Source organism: Mobula birostris, chromosome 9, assembly GCF_030028105.1.
Source record: "Mobula birostris isolate sMobBir1 chromosome 9, sMobBir1.hap1, whole genome shotgun sequence".
NCBI classification, from domain to species: Eukaryota; Metazoa; Chordata; class Chondrichthyes; order Myliobatiformes; family Myliobatidae; genus Mobula; species Mobula birostris.
Window position 1 is genome coordinate 157,905,572 of NC_092378.1, and position 27,209 is coordinate 157,932,780.

Below are 27,209 nucleotides of genomic sequence, written 5' to 3' on the forward strand. Positions count from 1 at the left end.
TCCCAGACACTGATCCCTTACTCTGATCCTAGACACGGACCCAAGACACTGACGCTGGACTCCGATCCCAAACACTGACACAAGACACTGACTCCAGACTCTGATGCCATACACTGACCCAAGACACTCACTCCAGACTCTGATCCCAGACACTGACCATAGACTTTGATACCAGGCACTGACCCAGACTCGAATCCCAGACAGTGACCACAAACTCTGATCCCAGAAACTGAAGTCAGACTGATCCCAGACTCTGACCCCAGACTCTGATCCCAGATACTGATCCCAGACACTGACCCCAGACTCTGATCCCAGATACTGATCCCAGACACTGACCCCTGACTCTGATCACTGACAGTGACCCCAGACTCTGATCCTGGACACTGACCCCAGACTCTGATCCCAGACTCTGACCCAAGATACTGACCCAAGACACTGAACCTAGACTCTGCTTCCAGACACTGATCCCGGACCCTGACCCCAGACTCTGATCCCAGATACTGATCCCAGACACTGAACTCAGACTGATCCCAGACTCTGACCCCAGACTCTGATCCCAGATACTGATCCCAGACACTGACCCCATACTCTGATCCTAGACACTGACCAAAGACACTGACGCCGGACTCTGATCTCAGGCACTGAACTCAGACTGATCCCAGACTCTGACCCCAGTCTCTGATCCCAGATACTGATCCCGGACACTGACCCAAGACACTGACCCCAGACTCTGTTCCCAGACACTAACCTAAGACACTGACCCAAGACACGGACCCCAGACTGTGATCCCAGACACTGACCGAAGACACTGACCCAAGACTCTGATCCCGTACATTGACCCCAGACTCTGATCCGAGACACTGACCTCAGACTGATCCCAGACTCTGACCCCAGACTCTGATCCCAGACACTGATACCAGAATCTTATCCCAGACACTGACTCCAGACTCCGATCCCAAGACACTGACTCCAAATTCTGATACCAGACACTGACCCAAGACACTGAACCTAGACTCTGCTCCCAGACACTGATCCCAGACACTGACCCCAGACTCTGATCCCAGACTCTGACCCAAGACTCTGACCCCTGACTCTGATCCCAGACACTGACGCCAGACTCTGATCCCAGACTCTGACCCAGGACACTGACCCCAGACTCTGATCCCAGACACTGACCCAGAACACTGAACGCAGACTCTGACCCCTGACTCTGATCCCAGACACTGACCCGAGACTGGGATCCCAGACTCTGACCCAGGACACTGACCCCAGACTCTGATCCCAGACACTGACCCAAGACACTGAACCCAGGCTCTGATCCCAGACTCTGATCCCGGACACTGACCCCAGACCATGATCCCAGACTTTGACCCAAGACACAGACCAAAGACACTCACTCCAGACTCTGATCCCAGGCATTGACCCCAAACTCTGATCCCAGATACTGAACTCAGATTGATCCCATACTCTGACCCCAGACTCTGATCCCAGATACTGATCCCGGACACTGAGCCCATACTCTGATCCTAGACACTGACCAAAGACACTGACGCTGGACTCTGATCCCAGGCACTGAACTCAGACTGATCCCAGACTCTGACACCAGATACTGATCCCGGACACTGACCCCAGACTCTGATCCCAGAATCTGACCAAAGACTCTGACCCCTGACTCTGATCCCGGACACTGACCCCAGACTCTGATCCCAGACTCTGACCCAAGATACTGACCCAAGACACTGAACCTAGACTCTGCTTCCAGACACTGATCCCGGACCCTGACCCCAGACTCTGATCCCAGATACTGATCCCAGACACTGAACTCAGACTGATCCCAGACTCTGACCCCAGACTCTGATCCCAGATACTGATCCCAGACACTGACCCCATACTCTGATCCTAGACACTGACCAAAGACACTGACGCCGGACTCTGATCTCAGGCACTGAACTCAGACTGATCCCAGACTCTGACCCCAGTCTCTGATCCCAGATACTGATCCCGGACACTGACCCAAGACACTGACCCCAGACTCTGTTCCCAGACACTAACCTAAGACACTGACCCAAGACACGGACCCCAGACTGTGATCCCAGACACTGACCGAAGACACTGACCCAAGACTCTGATCCCGTACATTGACCCCAGACTCTGATCCGAGACACTGACCTCAGACTGATCCCAGACTCTGACCCCAGACTCTGATCCCAGACACTGATACCAGAATCTTATCCCAGACACTGACTCCAGACTCCGATCCCAAGACACTGACTCCAAATTCTGATACCAGACACTGACCCAAGACACTGAACCTAGACTCTGCTCCCAGACACTGATCCCAGACACTGACCCCAGACTCTGATCCCAGACTCTGACCCAAGACTCTGACCCCTGACTCTGATCCCAGACACTGACGCCAGACTCTGATCCCAGACTCTGACCCAGGACACTGACCCCAGACTCTGATCCCAGACACTGACCCAGAACACTGAACGCAGACTCTGACCCCTGACTCTGATCCCAGACACTGACCCGAGACTGGGATCCCAGACTCTGACCCAGGACACTGACCCCAGACTCTGATCCCAGACACTGACCCAAGACACTGAACCCAGGCTCTGATCCCAGACTCTGATCCCGGACACTGACCCCAGACCATGATCCCAGACTTTGACCCAAGACACAGACCAAAGACACTCACTCCAGACTCTGATCCCAGGCATTGACCCCAAACTCTGATCCCAGACACTGAACTCAGATTGATCCCATACTCTGACCCCAGACTCTGATCCCAGATACTGATCCCGGACACTGAGCCCATACTCTGATCCTAGACACTGACCAAAGACACTGACGCTGGACTCTGATCCCAGGCACTGAACTCAGACTGATCCCAGACTCTGACACCAGATACTGATCCCGGACACTGACCCCAGACTCTGATCCCAGAATCTGACCAAAGACTCTGACCCCTGACTCTGATCCCGGACACTAACCCCAGACTATGATCCCAGACTCTGACCCAAGACACAGACCCAAGACACTCACTCCAGACTCTGATCCCAGACACTGATCATAGACTTTGATACCAGGCACTGACCCAGACTCGAATCCCAGACAGTGACCACAAACTCTGATCCCAGAAACTGAAGTCAGACTGATCCCAGACTCTGACCCCAGACTCTGATCCCAGATACTGATCCCAGACACTGACCCCTGACTCTGATCACTGACAGTGACCCCAGACTCTGACCCCAGACTCTGATCCCGGACACTGACCCCAGACTCTGATCCCAGACTCTGACCCAAGATACTGACCCAAGACACTGACGCTGGACTCCGATCCCAGACACTGACCCAAGACACTGACTCCAGACTCTGATGCCATACACTGACCCAAGACACTCACCCCAGACTCTGATCCCAGACACTGAACCAAGACACTGACCCCAGTCTCTGATCACAGACACTGATCCAAGACACTGACTCCAGACTCTGATCCCAGACACTGACCTAAGACACTGACCCCAGAATCTGATCCCAGGCACGGATCCCAGACTCTAATCCCAGACACAGACCCAAGACACTGATCCCAGAATGTGATCCCAGACACTGTCCCAAGACACTGCCCCCAGAGTCCTATACCAGACTCTGACCCAGGACTTGACCCCAGATTCTGATCCCAGACACTGAACTCAGACTGATCCCAGACTCTGACCCCAGACTCTGATCCCAGATACTGATCCCAGACACTGACCCCATACTCTGATCCTAGACACTGACCAAAGACACTGACGCCGGACTCTGATCCCAGGCACTGAACTCAGACTGATCCCAGACTCTGACCCCAGTCTCTGATCCCAGATACTGATCCAAGATTCTGACCCCAGTCTCTGATCCCAGATACTGATCCCGGACACTGACCCAAGACACTGACCCCAGACTCTGATCCCAGACACTGACCTAAGACACTGACCCAAGACACGGACCCCAGAATGTGATCCCAGACACTGACCGAAGACACTGACCCAAGACTCGGATCCCAGACTCTGATCCCAGACTCTGATTCCATACATTGACCCCAGACTCTGATCCGAGACACTGACCTCAGACTGATCCCAGACTCTGATCCCGGACACTGACCCCAGACTATGATCCCAGACTTTGACCCAAGACACAGACCAAAGACACTCACTCCAGACTCTGATCCCAGGCATTGACCCCAGACTTTGATACCAGGCTCTGACCCCAGACTCGAATCCCAGACAGTGACCCCAATCTCTGATCCCAGACACTGAACTCAGACTGATCCCAGACTCTGACCCCAGACTCTGATCCCAGATACTGATCCCAGACACTGACCCCAGACTCTGATCCCAGACTCTGACCCAGGACACTGACCCCAGACTCTGATCCCAGACACTGACCCAAGACACTGAACCCAGACTCTGACCCCAGATGCTGATCCCGGACACTGACCGCAGACTTTATTCCCAGACTCTGACCGAAGACACTGACCCATGACACTGACCACAGACTCTGATCCCAGACACTGACCCCAGAACTCTGATCCCAGGCACTGACCGCAGTCTCTAATCCCAGACACTGACCCCAGACTCTGATCCCAGACACTGACATCAGACAGATCCCAGAGTCTGATCCCAGAGTCTGATCCCAGATACTGATCCCAGTGACTGACCCCTTACTCTGATCCTAGACACTGACCCAAGACACTGACCCCAGACTCTGATGACAGACACTGATCCAAGACACTGACTCCAGACTCCGATCCCAGACACTGACCCCAGACTTTGATACCAGTCACTGACCCCAGACTCAAATCCCAGACAGTGACCCCAAACTCTGATCCCAGACACTGCACTCAGACTGATCACAAACTCTGACCCCAGACTCTGATCCCAGAATCTGACCCAAGACTCTGACCCCTGACTCTGACCCCTGACTCTGATCCCAAACACTGACCCCAGACTCTGATCCCAGACACTGATCCAAGACACTGAACCCAGACTCTGACCCCAGACTCTGATCCCGGACACTGACCCCAGACTATGATCCCAGAATCTGATCCAAGACACTGACCCATGACATTGACCACAGACTTTATCCCAGGCACTGACCCCAGACTCTAATCCCAGACACTGATCCCAGACTCTGATCCGAGACTCTGATCCCAGATACTGATCCCAGTGACTGACCCCTTACTCTGATCCTAGACACAGACCCAAGACACTGACGCTGGACTCCGATCTCAGACAGTGACCCAAGACACTGACTCCAGACTCCGACGCCATAAACTGACCCAAGACACTCACCTCCAGCCTCTGATCCCAATCACTGAACCAAGACACTGAACCCAGACTCTGATCACAGACACTGATCCAAGACACTGACCCCAGACACTGATCCCAGACGCTGACCCAAGACACTGAACCCAGACTCTGACCCCAGATGCTGATCCCAGACACTGACCCCAGACTATGATCCCAGACTCTGACCCCAGACTATGATACCAGGCACTGACCCCAAACTCAAATCCCAGACAGTGACCCCAAACTCTGATCCCAGACACTGCACTCAGACTGATCACAAACTCTGACCTCAGATACTGATCCTAGACACTGACCCATACTCTGATCCTAGACACTGAACAAAGACACAGACGCCGGACTCTGATCCCAGGCACTGAACTCAGACTGATCCCAGACTCTGACCCCAGACTCTGATCCCAGATACTGATCCCGGATACTGACCCAAGACACTGAACCCAGACTCTGACCCCAGACGCTGATCCCAGACACTGACCCCAGAGTATGATCCCAGACTCTGACCCCAGACTATGATCCCAGACTCTGACCCAAGACAGTGACCCATGACACTGACCACAGACTCTGATCCCAGACACTGACCCCAGAGTATGATCCCAGACTCTGACCCCAGACTATGATCCCAGACTCTGACCCAGGACACTGACCCCAGACTCTGATCCCAGACACTGACCCAGGACACTGAACGCAGACTCTGACCCCTGACTCTGATCCCAGACACTGACCCGAGACTGGGATCCCAGACTCTGACCCAGGATACTGACACCAGACTCTGATCCCAGACACTGACCCAAGACACTGAACCCAGGCTCTGATCCCAGACTCTGATCCCGGACACTGACCCCAGACCATGATCCCAGACTTTGACCCAAGACACAGACCAAAGACACTCACTCCAGACTCTGATCCCAGGCATTGACCCCAGACTTTGATACCAGGCACTGACCCCAGCCTCAAATCACAGACAGTGACCCCAAACTCTGATCCCAGACACCGACCCGAGACTGGGATCCCAGACTCTGACCCAGGACACTGACCCCAGACTCTGATCCCAGACACTGACCCAAGACACTGAACCCAGGCTCTGATCCTAGACACTGACCAAAGACACTGACGCCGGACTCTGATCGCAGGCACTGAACTCAGACTGATCCCAGACTCTGTCCCCAGTCTCTGATCCCAGATACTGATCCCGGACACTGACCCCAGACTCTGATCCCAGAATCTGACCAAAGACTCTGATCCCAGACTCTGATTCCAGACACTGACCCAAGACACTGACTCCTGACTCTGATCTCAGACACTGGCCCCTGACTCTGATCCCTAGAAACTGACCCCCGACTCTGATCCCAGACACTGACCCAAGACACTGACCCCATACTCTGATCCTAGACACAGACCCCGGACTCTGATCCCATATTCTGACCCCGGACACTGACCCTAGACTCTGATCCCAGACACTGACCCCAGACTATGAATCCAGGCACTGACCGAAGACTCTGATCCCAGACACTGCCCCCAGAGTCCTATACCAGACTCTGACCCAGGACTTGACCCCAGATTCTGATCCCAGACACTGAACTCAGACTGATCCCAAACTCTGACCCCAGACTCTGATCCCAGATACTGATCCCGGACACTGACCCCAGACTCTTATCCCAGAATCTGACCAAAGACTCTGATCCCAGACTCTGATTCCAGACACTGACCCAAGGCACTGACTCCTGACTCTGATCTCAGACACTGACCCAAGACACTGACCCCATACTCTGATCCTAGACACAGACCCCGGACTCTGATCCCATCCTCTGACCCCGGACACTGACCCTAGACTCTGATCCCAGACACTGACCCCAGACTATGAACCCAGGCACTGACCGAAGACTCTGATCCCAGACTCTGATCCTGTACACGGACCCCAGACTCTGATCCGAGACACTGACCTCAGACTGATCCCAGACTCTCACCCCAGACTCTAATCCCAGACACTGACAACAGATTCTGATCCCAGACACTGACCCCAGAATCTTAACCCAGACACTGACTCCAGACTCAGATCCCAAGACACTGACTCCAGACTCTGATCCCAGAGACCGACCGAAGACACTGACCATGATCTCTGATCCCAGACTCTGATCCCATCCACTGACCCCGGACACTGACCCTAGACTCTGATCCCAGACACTGACCCCAGACTATGAACCCAGGCACTGACCGAAGACATTGACCTCAGACTCTGATCCCAGACACTGACCCCAGATTCTGATCCCATGCACTGACCCCAGAATCTTATCCCAGACAGAGACTCCACACTCTGGACTCTGATCCCAAGACACTGATCCAAGACTCTGATCCCAGACGCTGACCCCAGACTCTGATCCCGGACACTGACCCCAGACTCTGATCCCAGACACTGACCCAAGACTCTGACCCCAGACTCTGATCACAGACACTGATCCTAGACACTGACGCTGGACTCCGATCCCAGACACTGACCCAAGACACTGTCTCCAGAATCTGATGCCATAAACTGACCCAAGACACTCACCCTAGACTCTGATCCCAGACACTGACCCAAGACACTGACCCCAGACTCTGATCCCAGAGACTGTCCAAAGACACTGCCCCCAGACTCTGATCCCAGACTCTGACCCAGGACTTGACCCCAGACTCTGATCGCAGACACTGAACCAAGACGCTGACCCCAGAAACTGATCACAGACAATGACCCCAGACTCTGATCCAGACTCTGACCCCGGACACTGACCCCAGACTCTGATCCCAGACACTGATGCCAGACTCTGATCCCAGACTCTGACCCAGGACACTGACCCCAGACTCTGATCCCAGGCACTGACCCAGGACACTGAACGCAGACTCTGATCCCAGACACTGACCCGAGACTCTGATCCCAGAATCTGACCCAGGACACTGACCCCAGACTCTGATCCCAGACACTGACCCAAGACACTGAACCCAGGCTCTGATCCCAGACTCTGATCCCGGACACTGACCCCAGACTCTGATCCCAGAATCTGACCCAAGACTCTGACCCCTGACTCTAATAACTGACAGTGACCCAAGACTCTGACCCCAGACTCTGATCCCAGACACTGACCCAAGACACTGAACCCAGGCTCTGACCCCAGAAACTGATCACAGACAATGACCCCAGACTCTGATCCAGACTCTGACCCCGGACACTGACCCCAGACTCTGATCCCAGACACTGATGCCAGACTCTGATCCCAGACTCTGACCCAGGACACTGACCCCAGACTCTGATCCCAGGCACTGACCCAGGACACTGAACGCAGACTCTGATCCCAGACACTGACCCGAGACTCTGATCCCAGAATCTGACCCAGGACACTGACCCCAGACTCTGATCCCAGACACTGACCCAAGACACTGAACCCAGGCTCTGATCCCAGACTCTGATCCCGGACACTGACCCCAGACTCTGATCCCAGAATCTGACCCAAGACTCTGACCCCTGACTCTAATCACTGACAGTGACCCAAGACTCTGACCCCAGACTCTGATCCCGGACACTGACCCCAGACTCTGATCCCAGACTCTGACCCAAGATACTGACCCAAGACACTGATCCTAGACTCTGCTTCCAGACACTGATCCCGGACCCTGACCCCAGACTCTGATCCCAGACTCTGACCCAAGACTCTGACCCCTGACTCTGATCCCAGACACTGACCCCAGACTCTGATTCCAGACTCTGACCCAGGACACTGACATCAGACTGATTCCAGACTCTGATCCCAGAGTCTGTTCCCAGATACTGATCCCAGACACTGATCCCTTACTCTGATCCTAGACACAGACCCAAGACACTGACGCTGGACTCCGATCCCAAGCACTGACACAAGACACTGACTCCAGACTCTGATGCCATACACTGACCCAAGACCCTCACTCCAGACTCTGATCCCAGACACTGACCACAGACTTTGATACCAGGCACTGACCCAGACTCGAATCCCAGACAGTGACCACAAACTCTGATCCCAGAAAATGAAGTCAGACTGATCCCAGACTCTGATCCCAGATACTGATCCCAGACACTGACCCCATACCCTGATCCTAGACGCTGACCAAAGACACTGACGCCGGACTCTGATCCCAGGCACTGAACTCAGACTGATCCCAGACTCTGACCCCAGACTCTGATCCCAGATACTGATCCCGGACACTGACCACAGACTCTGATCCCAGAATCTGACCCAAGACTCTGACCCCTGACTCTGATCACTGACAGTGACCCCAGACTCTGACCCCAGACTCTGATCCTGGACACTGACCCCAGACTCTGATCCCAGACTCTGACCCAGGACACTGACCCCAGACTCTGATCCCAGACACTGACCCAAGACACTGAACCCAGACTCTGACCCCAGACGCTGATCCCGGACACTGACCCCAGACTTTATTCCCAGACTCTGACCCAAGACACTGACCCATGACACTGACCAGAGACTCTGATCCCAGACACTGATACCAGAATCTTATCCCAGACACTAACTCCAGACTCCGATCCCAAGACACTGACTCCAAATTCTGATACCAGACACTCACCCAAGACACTGAACTTAGACTCTGCTCCCAGACACTGATCCCAGACACTGACCCCAGACTCTGATCCCAGACTCTGACCCAAGACTCTGACCCCTGACTCTGATCCCAGACACTGATGCCAGACTCTGATCCCAGACTCTGACCCAGGACACTGACCCCAGACTCTGATCCCAGACACCGACCCAGGACACTGAACGCAGACTCTAACCCCTGACTCTGATCCCAGACACTGACCCGAAACTCTGATCCCAGACTCTGACCCAGGACACTGACCCCAGACTCTGATCCCAGACACTGACCCAAGACACTGAACCCAGACTCTGACCCCAGACTCTGATCCCGGACACTGACCCCAGACTATGATCCCAGAATCTGTCCCAAGACACTGACCCATGACATTGACCACAGACTTTGATCCCAGACACTGACCCCAGAACTCTGATCCCAGGCACTGACCCCAGACTCTAATCCCAGACACTGATCCCAGACTCTGATCCGAGACTCTGATCCCAGATACTGATCCCAGTGACTGATCCCTTACTCTGATCCTAGACACAGACCCAAGACACTGACGCTGGACTCCGATCTCAGACAGTGACCCAAGACACTGACTCCAGACTCCGACGCCATAAACTGACCCAAGACACTCACCTCCAGCCTCTGATCCCAATCACTGAACCAAGACACTGAACCCAGACTCTGATCACAGACACTGATCCAAGACACTGACCCCAGACACTGATCCCAGAATCTGACCCAAGACTCTGATCCTAGACACTGAACAAAGACACAGACGCCGGACTCTGATCCCAGGCACTGAACTCAGACTGATCCCAGACTCTGACCCCAGACTCTGATCCCAGATACTGATCCCGGACACTGACCCCAGACTCTGATCCCAGAATCTGACCCAAGACTCTGATCCCAAACACTGACCCAAGACACTGAACCCAGACTCTGACCCCAGACTCTGATCCCGGACACTGACCCCAGACTATGATCCCAGGCACTGTCCCCAGACTCTAATCCCAGACACTGATCCCAGACTCTGATCCCAAATACTGATCCCAGTGACTGACCCCTTACTCCGATCCTAGACACAGACCCAAGACACTGACTCCAGACTCTGACGCCATAAACTGACCCAAGACACTCACCCCCAGCCTCTGATCCCAGTCACTGAACCAAGACACTGAACCCAGACTCTGATCACAGACACTGATCCAAGACACTGATCCCAGACACTGATCCAAGACACTGACCCCAGACACTGATCCCAGACACTGACCCAAGACACTGACTCCAGACTCTGACGCCATAAACTGACCCAAGACACTCACCCCCAGCCTCTGATCCCAGTCACTGAACCAAGACACTGAACCCAGACTCTGACCACAGACACTGATCCAAGACACTGACCCCAGACACTGATCCCAGACACTGACCCAAGACACTGAACACAGACTCTGACCCCAGACGCTGAACCCGGACACTGACCCCAGACTATGATCCCAGACTCTGACCCAAGACACTGACCCATGACACTGACCACAGACTCTGATCCCAGACACTGACCCCAGAACTCTGATCCCAGGCACTGACCGCCGTCTCTAATCCCAGACACTGACCCCAGACTCTGATCCCAGACACTGACATCAGACAGATCCCAGACTCTGATCCCAGTGTCCGATCCCTGATACTGATCCCAGTGACTGACCCCTTACTCTGATCCTAGACACTGACCCAAGACACTGACGCTGGACTCCGATCCCAGACACTGACCCAAGACACTGACTCCAGACTCTGATGCCATAAACTGACCCAAGACACTCACCCCAGACTCTGATCCCAGACACTGACCCAAGACACTGACCCCAGACTCTGATCACAGACACGGATCCAAGACACTGACTCCAGACTCCGATCCCAGACTCTGACCCCAGACTCTGAACCAAGACTCTGAACCCTGACTCTGATCCCAGACACTGACCCGAGACTCTGATCCCAGACTCTGACCCAGGACACTGACCCCAGACTCTGATCCCAGACCCTGACCCAAGACACTGAACCCAGACTCTGATCCCAGACTCTGATCCCGGACACTGACCCCAGACTATGATCCCAGACTTTGACCCAAGACACAGACCAAAGACACTCACTCCAGACTCTGATCCCAGGCATTGACCCCAGACTTTGATACCAGGCTCTGACCCCAGACTCGAATCCCAGACAGTGACCCCAATCTCTGATCCCAGACACTGAACTCAGACTGATCCCAGACTCTGACCCCAGACTCTGATCCCAGACTCTGACCCAGGACACTGACCCCAGACTCTGATCCCAGACACTGACCCAAGACACTGAACCCAGACTCTGACCCCAGACGCTGATCCCGGACACTGACCGCAGACTTTATTCCCAGACTCTGACCGAAGACACTGACCCATGACACTGACCACAGACTCTGATCCCAGACACTGACCCCAGAACTCTGATCCCAGGCACTGACCGCAGTCTCTAATCCCAGACTGACCCCAGACTCTGATCCCAGACACTGACATCAGACAGATCCCAGACTCTGATCCCAGAGTCTGATCCCAGATACTGATCCCAGTGACTGACCCCTTACTCTGATCCTAGACACTGACCCAAGACACTCACCCCAGACTCTGATCACAGACACTGATCCAAGACACTGACTCCAGACTCTGATCCCAGACACTGACCACAGACTTTGATACCAGGCACTGACCCAGACTCGAATCCCAGACAGTGACCACAAACTCTGATCCCAGAAAATAAAGTCAGACTGATCCCAGACTCTGATCCCAGATACTGATCCCAGACACTGACCCCATACCCTCATCCTAGACGCTGACCAAAGACACTGACGCCGGACTCTGATCCCAGGCACTGAACTCAGACTGATCCCAGACTCTGACCCCAGACTCTGATCCCAGATACTGATCCCGGACACTGACCACAGACTCTGATCCCAGAATCTGACCCAAGACTCTGACCCCTGACTCTGATCACTGACAGTGACCCCAGACTCTGACCCCAGACTCTGATCCTGGACACTGACCCCAGACTCTGATCCCAGACTCTGACCCAGGACACTGACCCCAGACTCTGATCCCAGACACTGACCCAAGACACTGAACCCAGACTCTGACCCCAGACGCTGATCCCGGACTCTGACCCCAGACTTTATTCCCAGACTCTGACCCAAGACACTGACCCATGAAACTGACCAGAGACTCTGATCCCAGACACTGATACCAGAATCTTATCCCAGACACTAACTCCAGACTCCGATCCCAAGACACTGACTCCAAATTCTGATACCAGACACTCACCCAAGACACTGAACTTAGACTCTGCTCCCAGACACTGATCCCAGACACTGACCCCAGACTCTGATCCCAGACTCTGACCCAATACTCTGACCCCTGACTCTGATCCCAGACACTGATGCCAGACTCTGATCCCAAACTCTGACCCAGGACACTGACCCCAGACTCTGATCCCAGACACCGACCCAGGACACTGAACGCAGACTCTAACCCCTGACTCTGATCCCAGACACTGACCCGAGACTCTGATCCCAGACTCTGACCCAGGACACTGACCCCAGACTCTGATCCCAGACACTGACCCAAGACACTGAACCCAGACTCTGACCCCAGACTCTGATCCCGGACACTGACCCCAGACTATGATCCCAGAATCTGTCCCAAGACACTGACCCATGATATTGACCACAGACTTTGATCCCAGACACTGACCCCAGAACTCTGATCCCAGGCACTGACCCCAGACTCTAATCCCAGACACTGATCCCAGACTCTGATCCGAGACTCTGATCCCAGATACTGATCCCAGTGACTGATCCCTTACTCTGATCCAAGACACAGACCCAAGACACTGACGCTGGACTCCGATCTCAGACAGTGACCCAAGACACTGACTCCAGACTCCGACGCCATAAACTGACCCAAGACACTCACCTCCAGCCTCTGATCCCAATCACTGAACCAAGACACTGAACCCAGACTCTGATCACAGACACTGATCCAAGACACTGACCCCAGACACTGACCCAAGACACTGAACCCAGACTCTGACCCCAGACGCTGATCCCAGACACTGACCCCAGACTATGATCCCAGACTCTGACCCCAGACTATGATACCAGGCACTGACCCCAGACTCAAATCCCAGACAGTGACCCCAAACTCTGATCCCAGACACTGCACTCAGACTGATCACAAACTCTGACCCCAGACACTGATCCTAGACACTGACCCATACTCTGATCCTAGACACTGAACAAAGACACAGACGCCGGACTCTGATCCCAGGCACTGAACTCAGACTGATCCCAGACTCTGACCCCAGACTCTGATCCCAGATACTGATCCCGACCCCAGACTCTGATCCCAGAATCTGACCCAAGACTCTGACCCCTGACTCTGATCCCAAACACTGACCCCAGACTCTGATCCCAGACACTGACCCAAGACACTGAACCCAGACTCTGACCCCAGACTCTGATCCCGGACACTGACCCCAGACTATGATCCCAGGCACTGTCCCCAGACTCTAATCCCAGACACTGATCCCAGACTCTGATCCCAAATACTGATCCCAGTGACTGACCCCTTACTCCGATCCTAGACACAGACCCAAGACACTGACTCCAGACTCTGACGCCATAAACTGACCCAAGACACTCACCCCCAGCCTCTGATCCCAGTCACTGAACCAAGACACTGAACCCAGACTCTGATCACAGACACTGATCCAAGACACTGATCCCAGACACTGATCCCAGACACTGATCCAAGACACTGACCCCAGACACTGATCCCAGACACTGACCCAAGACACTGACTCCAGACTCTGACGCCATAAACTGACCCAAGACACTCACCCCCAGCCTCTGATCCCAGTCACTGAACCAAGACACTGAACCCAGACTCTGACCACAGACACTGATCCAAGACACTGACCCCAGACACTGATCCCAGACACTGACCCAAGACACTGAACACAGACTCTGACCCCAGACGCTGAACCCGGACACTGACCCCAGACTATGATCCCAGACTCTGACCCAAGACACTGACCCATGACACTGACCACAGACTCTGATCCCAGACACTGACCCCAGAACTCTGATCCCAGGCACTGACCGCCGTCTCTAATCCCAGACACTGACCCCAGACTCTGATCCCAGACACTGACATCAGACAGATCCCAGACTCTGATCCCAGTGTCCGATCCCTGATACTGATCCCAGTGACTGACCCCTTACTCTGATCCTAGACACTGACCCAAGACACTGACGCTGGACTCCGATCCCAGACACTGACCCAAGACACTGACTCCAGACTCTGATGCCATAAACTGACCCAAGACACTCACCCCAGACTCTGATCCCAGACACTGACCCAAGACACTGACCCCAGACTCTGATCACAGACACGGATCCAAGACACTGACTCCAGACTCCGATCCCAGACTCTGACCCCAGACTCTGAACCAAGACTCTGAACCCTGACTCTGATCCCAGACACTGACCCGAGACTCTGATCCCAGACTCTGACCCAGGACACTGACCCCAGACTCTGATCCCAGACCCTGACCCAAGACACTGAACCCAGACTCTGATCCCAGACTCTGATCCCGGACACTGACCCCAGACTATGATCCCAGACTTTGACCCAAGACACAGACCAAAGACACTCACTCCAGACTCTGATCCCAGGCATTGACCCCAGACTTTGATCCCAGGCTCTGACCCCAGACTCGAATCCCAGACAGTGACCCCAATCTCTGATCCCAGACACTGAACTCAGACTGATCCCAGACTCTGACCCCAGACCCTGATCCCAGATACTGATCCCAGACACTGACCCCAGACTCTGATCCCAGACTCTGACCCAGGACACTGACCCCAGACTCTGACCCCAGACGCTGATCCCGGACACTGACCGCAGACTTTATTCCCAGACTCTGACCGAAGACACTGACCCATGACACTGACCACAGACTCTGATCCCAGACACTGACCCCAGAACTCTGATCCCAGGCACTGACCGCAGTCTCTAATCCCAGACTGACCCCAGACTCTGATCCCAGACACTGACATCAGACAGATCCCAGACTCTGATCCCAGAGTCTGATCCCAGATACTGATCCCAGTGACTGACCCCTTACTCTGATCCTAGACACTGACCCAAGACACTGACCCCAGACTCTGATCACAGACACTGATCCAAGACACTGACTCCAGACTCTGATCCCAGACACTGACCACAGACTTTGATACCAGGCACTGACCCAGACTCGAATCCCAGACAGTGACCACAAACTCTGATCCCAGAAAATGAAGTCAGACTGATCCCAGACTCTGATCCCAGATACTGATCCCAGACATTGACCCCATACCCTGATCCTAGACGCTGACCAAAGACACAAAGACACTGACGCCGGACTCTGATCCCAGGCACTGAACTCAGACTGATCCCAGACTCTGACCCCAGACTCTGATCCCAGATACTGATCCCGGACACTGACCACAGACTCTGATCCCAGAATCTGACCCAAGACTCTGACCCCTGACTCTGATCACTGACAGTGACCCCAGACTCTGACCCCAGACTCTGATCCTGGACACTGACCCCAGACTCTGATCCCAGACTCTGACCCAGGACACTGACCCCAGACTCTGATCCCAGACACTGACCCAAGACACTGAACACAGACTCTGACCCCAGACGCTGATCCCGGACACTGACCCCAGACTTTATTCCCAGACTCTGACCCAAGACACTGACCCATGACACTGACCAGAGACTCTGATCCCAGACACTGATACCAGAATCTTATCCCAGACACTGACTCCAGACTCCGATCCCAAGACACTGACTCCAAATTCTGATACCAGACACTCACCCAAGACACTGAACTTAGACTCTGCTCCCAGACACTGATCCCAGACACTGACCCCAGACTCTGATCCCAGACTCTGACCCAAGACTCTGACCCCTGACTCTGATCCCAGACACTGATGCCAGACTCTGATCCCAGACTCTGACCCAGGACACTGACCCCAGACTCTGATCCCAGACACCGACCCAGGACACTGAACGCAGACTCTAACCCCTGACTCTGATCCCAGACACTGACCCGAGACTCTGATCCCAGACTCTGACCCAGGACACTGACCCCAGACTCTGATCCCAGACACTGACCCAAGACACTGAACCCAGACTCTGACCCCAGACTCTGATCCCGGACACTGACCCCAGACTATGATCCCAGAATCTGTCCCAAGACACTGACCCATGACATTGACCACAGATTTTGATCCCAGACACTGACCCCAGAACTCTGATCCCAGGCACTGACCCCAGACTCTAATCCCAGACACTGATCCCAGACTCTGATCCGAGACTCTGATCCCAGATACTGATCCCAGTGACTGACCCCTTACTCTGATCCTAGACACGGACCCAAGACACTGACGCTGGACTCCGATCTCAGACAGTGACCCAAGACACTGACTCCAGACTCCGACGCCATAAACTGACCCAAGACACTCACCTCCAGCCTCTGATCCCAATCACTGAACCAAGACACTGAACCCAGACTCTGATCACAGACACTGATCCAAGACACTGACCCCAGACACTGATCCCAGACACTGACCCAAGACACTGAACCCAGACTCTGACCCCAGACGCTGATCCCAGACACTGACCCCAGACTATGATCCCAGACTCTGAACCCAGACTATGATACCAGGCACTGACCCCAGACTCAAATCCCAGACAGTGACCCCAAACTCTGATCCCAGACACTGCACTCAGACTGATCACAAACTCTGACCCCAGACTCTGATCCCAGATACTGATCCTAGACACTGACCCATACTCTGATCCTAGACACTGAACAAAGACACAGACGCCGGACTCTGATCCCAGGCACTGAATCAGACTGATCCCAGACTCTGACCCCAGACTCTGATCCCAGATACTGATCCCGGACACTGACCCCAGACTCTGATCCCAGAATCTGACCCAAGACTCTGACCCCTGACTCTGATCCCAAACACTGACCCCAGACTCTGATCCCAGACACTGACCCAAGACACTGAACCCAGACTCTGACCCCAGACTCTGATCCCGGACACTGACCCCAGACTATGATCCCAGGCACTGTCCCCAGACTCTAATCCCAGACACTGATCCCAGACTCTGATCCCAGACTCTGATCCCAAATACTGATCCCAGTGACTGACCCCTTACTCCGATCCTAGACACAGACCCAAGACACTGACTCCAGACTCTGACGCCATAAACTGACCCAAGACACTCACCCCCAGCCTCTGATCCCAGTCACTGAACCAAGACACTGAACCCAGACTCTGATCACAGACACTGATCCAAGACACTGATCCCAGACACTGATCCCAGACACTGATCCAAGACACTGACCCCAGACACTGATCCCAGACACTGACTCCAGACTCTGACGCCATAAACTGACCCAAGACACTCACCCCCAGCCTCTGATCCCAGTCACTGAACCAAGACACTGAACCCAGACTCTGACCACAGACACTGATCCAAGACACTGACCCCAGACACTGATCCCAGACACTGACCCAAGACACTGAACACAGACTCTGACCCCAGACGCTGATCCCGGACACTGACCCCAGACTATGATCCCAGACTCGGACCCAAGACACTGACCCATGACACTGACCACAGACTCTGATCCCAGACACTGACCCCAGAACTCTGATCCCAGGCACTGACCGCCGTCTCTAATCCCAGACACTGACCCCAGACTCTGATCCCAGACACTGACATCAGACAGATCCCAGACTCTGATCCCAGTGTCTGATCCCTGATACTGATCCCAGTGACTGACCCCTTACTCTGATCCTAGACACTGACCCAAGACACTGACGCTGGACTCCGATCCCAGACACTGACCCAAGACACTGACTCCAGACTCTGATGCCATAAACTGACCCAAGACACTCACCCCAGACTCTGATCCCAGACACTGACCCCAGACTATGAACCCAGGCACTGACCGAAGACATTGACCTCAGACTCTGATCCCAGACACTGACCCCAGATTCTGATCCCATGCACTGACCCCAGAATCTTATCCCAGACAGAGACTCCACACTCTGGACTCTGATCCCAAGACACTGATCCAAGACTCTGATCCCAGACGCTGACCCCAGACTCTGATCCCGGACACTGACCCCAGACTCTGATCCCAGACACTGACCCAAGACTCTGACCCCAGACTCTGATCACAGACACTGATCCTAGACACTGACGCTGGACTCCGATCCCAGACACTGACCCAAGACACTGTCTCCAGAATCTGATGCCATAAACTGACCCAAGACACTCACCCTAGACTCTGATCCCAGACACTGACCCAAGACACTGACCCCAGACTCTGATCACAGACACTGATCGAAGACACTGACTCCAGACTCTGATCCCAGACACTGAGCTAAGACACTGAACCCAGACTCTGACCCCAAACTCTGATCTCGGACACTGACCCCAGACTCTGACCCAAGATACTGACCCAAGACACTGACCCTAGACCCTGCTCCCAGACACTGATCCCGGACACTGACCCCAGACTCTGATCACAGACACTGATCCAAGACACTGACTCCAGACTCTGATCCCAGACACTGACCACAGACTTTGATACCAGGCACTGACCCAGACTCGAATCCCAGACAGTGACCACAAACTCTGATCCCAGAAAATAAAGTCAGACTGATCCCAGACTCTGATCCCAGATACTGATCCCAGACACTGACCCCATACCCTCATCCTAGACGCTGACCAAAGACACTGACGCCGGACTCTGATCCCAGGCACTGAACTCAGACTGATCCCAGACTCTGACCCCAGACTCTGATCCCAGATACTGATCCCGGACACTGACCACAGACTCTGATCCCAGAATCTGACCCAAGACTCTGACCCCTGACTCTGATCACTGACAGTGACCCCAGACTCTGACCCCAGACTCTGATCCTGGACACTGACCCCAGACTCTGATCCCAGACTCTGACCCAGGACACTGACCCCAGACTCTGATCCCAGACACTGACCCAAGACACTGAACCCAGACTCTGACCCCAGACGCTGATCCCGGACTCTGACCCCAGACTTTATTCCCAGACTCTGACCCAAGACACTGACCCATGAAACTGACCAGAGACTCTGATCCCAGACACTGATACCAGAATCTTATCCCAGACACTAACTCCAGACTCCGATCCCAAGACACTGACTCCAAATTCTGATACCAGACACTCACCCAAGACACTGAACTTAGACTCTGCTCCCAGACACTGATCCCAGACACTGACCCCAGACTCTGATCCCAGACTCTGACCCAATACTCTGACCCCTGACTCTGATCCCAGACACTGATGCCAGACTCTGATCCCAAACTCTGACCCAGGACACTGACCCCAGACTCTGATCCCAGACACCGACCCAGGACACTGAACGCAGACTCTAACCCCTGACTCTGATCCCAGACACTGACCCGAGACTCTGATCCCAGACTCTGACCCAGGACACTGACCCCAGACTCTGATCCCAGACACTGACCCAAGACACTGAACCCAGACTCTGACCCCAGACTCTGATCCCGGACACTGACCCCAGACTATGATCCCAGAATCTGTCCCAAGACACTGACCCATGATATTGACCACAGACTTTGATCCCAGACACTGACCCCAGAACTCTGATCCCAGGCACTGACCCCAGACTCTAATCCCAGACACTGATCCCAGACTCTGATCCGAGACTCTGATCCCAGATACTGATCCCAGTGACTGATCCCTTACTCTGATCCAAGACACAGACCCAAGACACTGACGCTGGACTCCGATCTCAGACAGTGACCCAAGACACTGACTCCAGACTCCGACGCCATAAACTGACCCAAGACACTCACCTCCAGCCTCTGATCCCAATCACTGAACCAAGACACTGAACCCAGACTCTGATCACAGACACTGATCCAAGACACTGACCCCAGACACTGACCCAAGACACTGAACCCAGACTCTGACCCCAGACGCTGATCCCAGACACTGACCCCAGACTATGATCCCAGACTCTGACCCCAGACTATGATACCAGGCACTGACCCCAGACTCAAATCCCAGACAGTGACCCCAAACTCTGATCCCAGACACTGCACTCAGACTGATCACAAACTCTGACCCCAGACACTGATCCTAGACACTGACCCATACTCTGATCCTAGACACTGAACAAAGACACAGACGCCGGACTCTGATCCCAGGCACTGAACTCAGACTGATCCCAGACTCTGACCCCAGACTCTGATCCCAGATACTGATCCCGACCCCAGACTCTGATCCCAGAATCTGACCCAAGACTCTGACCCCTGACTCTGATCCCAAACACTGACCCCAGACTCTGATCCCAGACACTGACCCAAGACACTGAACCCAGACTCTGACCCCAGACTCTGATCCCGGACACTGACCCCAGACTATGATCCCAGGCACTGTCCCCAGACTCTAATCCCAGACACTGATCCCAGACTCTGATCCCAAATACTGATCCCAGTGACTGACCCCTTACTCCGATCCTAGACACAGACCCAAGACACTGACTCCAGACTCTGACGCCATAAACTGACCCAAGACACTCACCCCCAGCCTCTGATCCCAGTCACTGAACCAAGACACTGAACCCAGACTCTGATCACAGACACTGATCCAAGACACTGATCCCAGACACTGATCCCAGACACTGATCCAAGACACTGACCCCAGACACTGATCCCAGACACTGACCCAAGACACTGACTCCAGACTCTGACGCCATAAACTGACCCAAGACACTCACCCCCAGCCTCTGATCCCAGTCACTGAACCAAGACACTGAACCCAGACTCTGACCACAGACACTGATCCAAGACACTGACCCCAGACACTGATCCCAGACACTGACCCAAGACACTGAACACAGACTCTGACCCCAGACGCTGAACCCGGACACTGACCCCAGACTATGATCCCAGACTCTGACCCAAGACACTGACCCATGACACTGACCACAGACTCTGATCCCAGACACTGACCCCAGAACTCTGATCCCAGGCACTGACCGCCGTCTCTAATCCCAGACACTGACCCCAGACTCTGATCCCAGACACTGACATCAGACAGATCCCAGACTCTGATCCCAGTGTCCGATCCCTGATACTGATCCCAGTGACTGACCCCTTACTCTGATCCTAGACACTGACCCAAGACACTGACGCTGGACTCCGATCCCAGACACTGACCCAAGACACTGACTCCAGACTCTGATGCCATAAACTGACCCAAGACACTCACCCCAGACTCTGATCCCAGACACTGACCCAAGACACTGACCCCAGACTCTGATCACAGACACGGATCCAAGACACTGACTCCAGACTCCGATCCCAGACTCTGACCCCAGACTCTGAACCAAGACTCTGAACCCTGACTCTGATCCCAGACACTGACCCGAGACTCTGATCCCAGACTCTGACCCAGGACACTGACCCCAGACTCTGATCCCAGACCCTGACCCAAGACACTGAACCCAGACTCTGATCCCAGACTCTGATCCCGGACACTGACCCCAGACTATGATCCCAGACTTTGACCCAAGACACAGACCAAAGACACTCACTCCAGACTCTGATCCCAGGCATTGACCCCAGACTTTGATCCCAGGCTCTGACCCCAGACTCGAATCCCAGACAGTGACCCCAATCTCTGATCCCAGACACTGAACTCAGACTGATCCCAGACTCTGACCCCAGACCCTGATCCCAGATACTGATCCCAGACACTGACCCCAGACTCTGATCCCAGACTCTGACCCAGGACACTGACCCCAGACTCTGACCCCAGACGCTGATCCCGGACACTGACCGCAGACTTTATTCCCAGACTCTGACCGAAGACACTGACCCATGACACTGACCACAGACTCTGATCCCAGACACTGACCCCAGAACTCTGATCCCAGGCACTGACCGCAGTCTCTAATCCCAGACTGACCCCAGACTCTGATCCCAGACACTGACATCAGACAGATCCCAGACTCTGATCCCAGAGTCTGATCCCAGATACTGATCCCAGTGACTGACCCCTTACTCTGATCCTAGACACTGACCCAAGACACTGACCCCAGACTCTGATCACAGACACTGATCCAAGACACTGACTCCAGACTCTGATCCCAGACACTGACCACAGACTTTGATACCAGGCACTGACCCAGACTCGAATCCCAGACAGTGACCACAAACTCTGATCCCAGAAAATGAAGTCAGACTGATCCCAGACTCTGATCCCAGATACTGATCCCAGACATTGACCCCATACCCTGATCCTAGACGCTGACCAAAGACACAAAGACACTGACGCCGGACTCTGATCCCAGGCACTGAACTCAGACTGATCCCAGACTCTGACCCCAGACTCTGATCCCAGATACTGATCCCGGACACTGACCACAGACTCTGATCCCAGAATCTGACCCAAGACTCTGACCCCTGACTCTGATCACTGACAGTGACCCCAGACTCTGACCCCAGACTCTGATCCTGGACACTGACCCCAGACTCTGATCCCAGACTCTGACCCAGGACACTGACCCCAGACTCTGATCCCAGACACTGACCCAAGACACTGAACACAGACTCTGACCCCAGACGCTGATCCCGGACACTGACCCCAGACTTTATTCCCAGACTCTGACCCAAGACACTGACCCATGACACTGACCAGAGACTCTGATCCCAGACACTGATACCAGAATCTTATCCCAGACACTGACTCCAGACTCCGATCCCAAGACACTGACTCCAAATTCTGATACCAGACACTCACCCAAGACACTGAACTTAGACTCTGCTCCCAGACACTGATCCCAGACACTGACCCCAGACTCTGATCCCAGACTCTGACCCAAGACTCTGACCCCTGACTCTGATCCCAGACACTGATGCCAGACTCTGATCCCAGACTCTGACCCAGGACACTGACCCCAGACTCTGATCCCAGACACCGACCCAGGACACTGAACGCAGACTCTAACCCCTGACTCTGATCCCAGACACTGACCCGAGACTCTGATCCCAGACTCTGACCCAGGACACTGACCCCAGACTCTGATCCCAGACACTGACCCAAGACACTGAACCCAGACTCTGACCCCAGACTCTGATCCCGGACACTGACCCCAGACTATGATCCCAGAATCTGTCCCAAGACACTGACCCATGACATTGACCACAGATTTTGATCCCAGACACTGACCCCAGAACTCTGATCCCAGGCACTGACCCCAGACTCTAATCCCAGACACTGATCCCAGACTCTGATCCGAGACTCTGATCCCAGATACTGATCCCAGTGACTGACCCCTTACTCTGATCCTAGACACGGACCCAAGACACTGACGCTGGACTCCGATCTCAGACAGTGACCCAAGACACTGACTCCAGACTCCGACGCCATAAACTGACCCAAGACACTCACCTCCAGCCTCTGATCCCAATCACTGAACCAAGACACTGAACCCAGACTCTGATCACAGACACTGATCCAAGACACTGACCCCAGACACTGATCCCAGACACTGACCCAAGACACTGAACCCAGACTCTGACCCCAGACGCTGATCCCAGACACTGACCCCAGACTATGATCCCAGACTCTGAACCCAGACTATGATACCAGGCACTGACCCCAGACTCAAATCCCAGACAGTGACCCCAAACTCTGATCCCAGACACTGCACTCAGACTGATCACAAACTCTGACCCCAGACTCTGATCCCAGATACTGATCCTAGACACTGACCCATACTCTGATCCTAGACACTGAACAAAGACACAGACGCCGGACTCTGATCCCAGGCACTGAATCAGACTGATCCCAGACTCTGACCCCAGACTCTGATCCCAGATACTGATCCCGGACACTGACCCCAGACTCTGATCCCAGAATCTGACCCAAGACTCTGACCCCTGACTCTGATCCCAAACACTGACCCCAGACTCTGATCCCAGACACTGACCCAAGACACTGAACCCAGACTCTGACCCCAGACTCTGATCCCGGACACTGACCCCAGACTATGATCCCAGGCACTGTCCCCAGACTCTAATCCCAGACACTGATCCCAGACTCTGATCCCAGACTCTGATCCCAAATACTGATCCCAGTGACTGACCCCTTACTCCGATCCTAGACACAGACCCAAGACACTGACTCCAGACTCTGACGCCATAAACTGACCCAAGACACTCACCCCCAGCCTCTGATCCCAGTCACTGAACCAAGACACTGAACCCAGACTCTGATCACAGACACTGATCCAAGACACTGATCCCAGACACTGATCCCAGACACTGATCCAAGACACTGACCCCAGACACTGATCCCAGACACTGACTCCAGACTCTGACGCCATAAACTGACCCAAGACACTCACCCCCAGCCTCTGATCCCAGTCACTGAACCAAGACACTGAACCCAGACTCTGACCACAGACACTGATCCAAGACACTGACCCCAGACACTGATCCCAGACACTGACCCAAGACACTGAACACAGACTCTGACCCCAGACGCTGATCCCGGACACTGACCCCAGACTATGATCCCAGACTCGGACCCAAGACACTGACCCATGACACTGACCACAGACTCTGATCCCAGACACTGACCCCAGAACTCTGATCCCAGGCACTGACCGCCGTCTCTAATCCCAGACACTGACCCCAGACTCTGATCCCAGACACTGACATCAGACAGATCCCAGACTCTGATCCCAGTGTCTGATCCCTGATACTGATCCCAGTGACTGACCCCTTACTCTGATCCTAGACACTGACCCAAGACACTGACGCTGGACTCCGATCCCAGACACTGACCCAAGACACTGACTCCAGACTCTGATGCCATAAACTGACCCAAGACACTCACCCCAGACTCTGATCCCAGACACTGACCCCAGACTATGAACCCAGGCACTGACCGAAGACATTGACCTCAGACTCTGATCCCAGACACTGACCCCAGATTCTGATCCCATGCACTGACCCCAGAATCTTATCCCAGACAGAGACTCCACACTCTGGACTCTGATCCCAAGACACTGATCCAAGACTCTGATCCCAGACGCTGACCCCAGACTCTGATCCCGGACACTGACCCCAGACTCTGATCCCAGACACTGACCCAAGACTCTGACCCCAGACTCTGATCACAGACACTGATCCTAGACACTGACGCTGGACTCCGATCCCAGACACTGACCCAAGACACTGTCTCCAGAATCTGATGCCATAAACTGACCCAAGACACTCACCCTAGACTCTGATCCCAGACACTGACCCAAGACACTGACCCCAGACTCTGATCCCAGAGACTGTCCAAAGACACTGCCTCCAGACTCTGATCCCAGACTCTGACCCAGGACTTGACCCCAGACTCTGATCGCAGACACTGAACCAAGACGCTGACCCCAGAAACTGATCACAGACAATGACCCCAGACTCTGATCCAGACTCTGACCCCGGACACTGACCCCAGACTCTGATCCCAGACACTGATGCCAGACTCTGATCCCAGACTCTGACCCAGGACACTGACCCCAGACTCTGATCCCAGGCACTGACCCAGGACACTGAACGCAGACTCTGATCCCAGACACTGACCCGAGACTCTGATCCCAGAATCTGACCCAGGACACTGACCCCAGACTCTGATCCCAGACACTGACCCAAGACACTGAACCCAGGCTCTGATCCCAGACTCTGATCCCGGACACTGACCCCAGACTCTGATCCCAGAATCTGACCCAAGACTCTGACCCCTGACTCTAATAACTGACAGTGACCCAAGACTCTGACCCCAGACTCTGATCCCAGACTCTGACCCAAGACACTGAACCCAGGCTCTGACCCCAGAAACTGATCACAGACAATGACCCCAGACTCTGATCCAGACTCTGACCCCGGACACTGACCCCAGACTCTGATCCCAGACACTGATGCCAGACTCTGATCCCAGACTCTGACCCAGGACACTGACCCCAGACTCTGATCCCAGGCACTGACCCAGGACACTGAACGCAGACTCTGATCCCAGACACTGACCCGAGA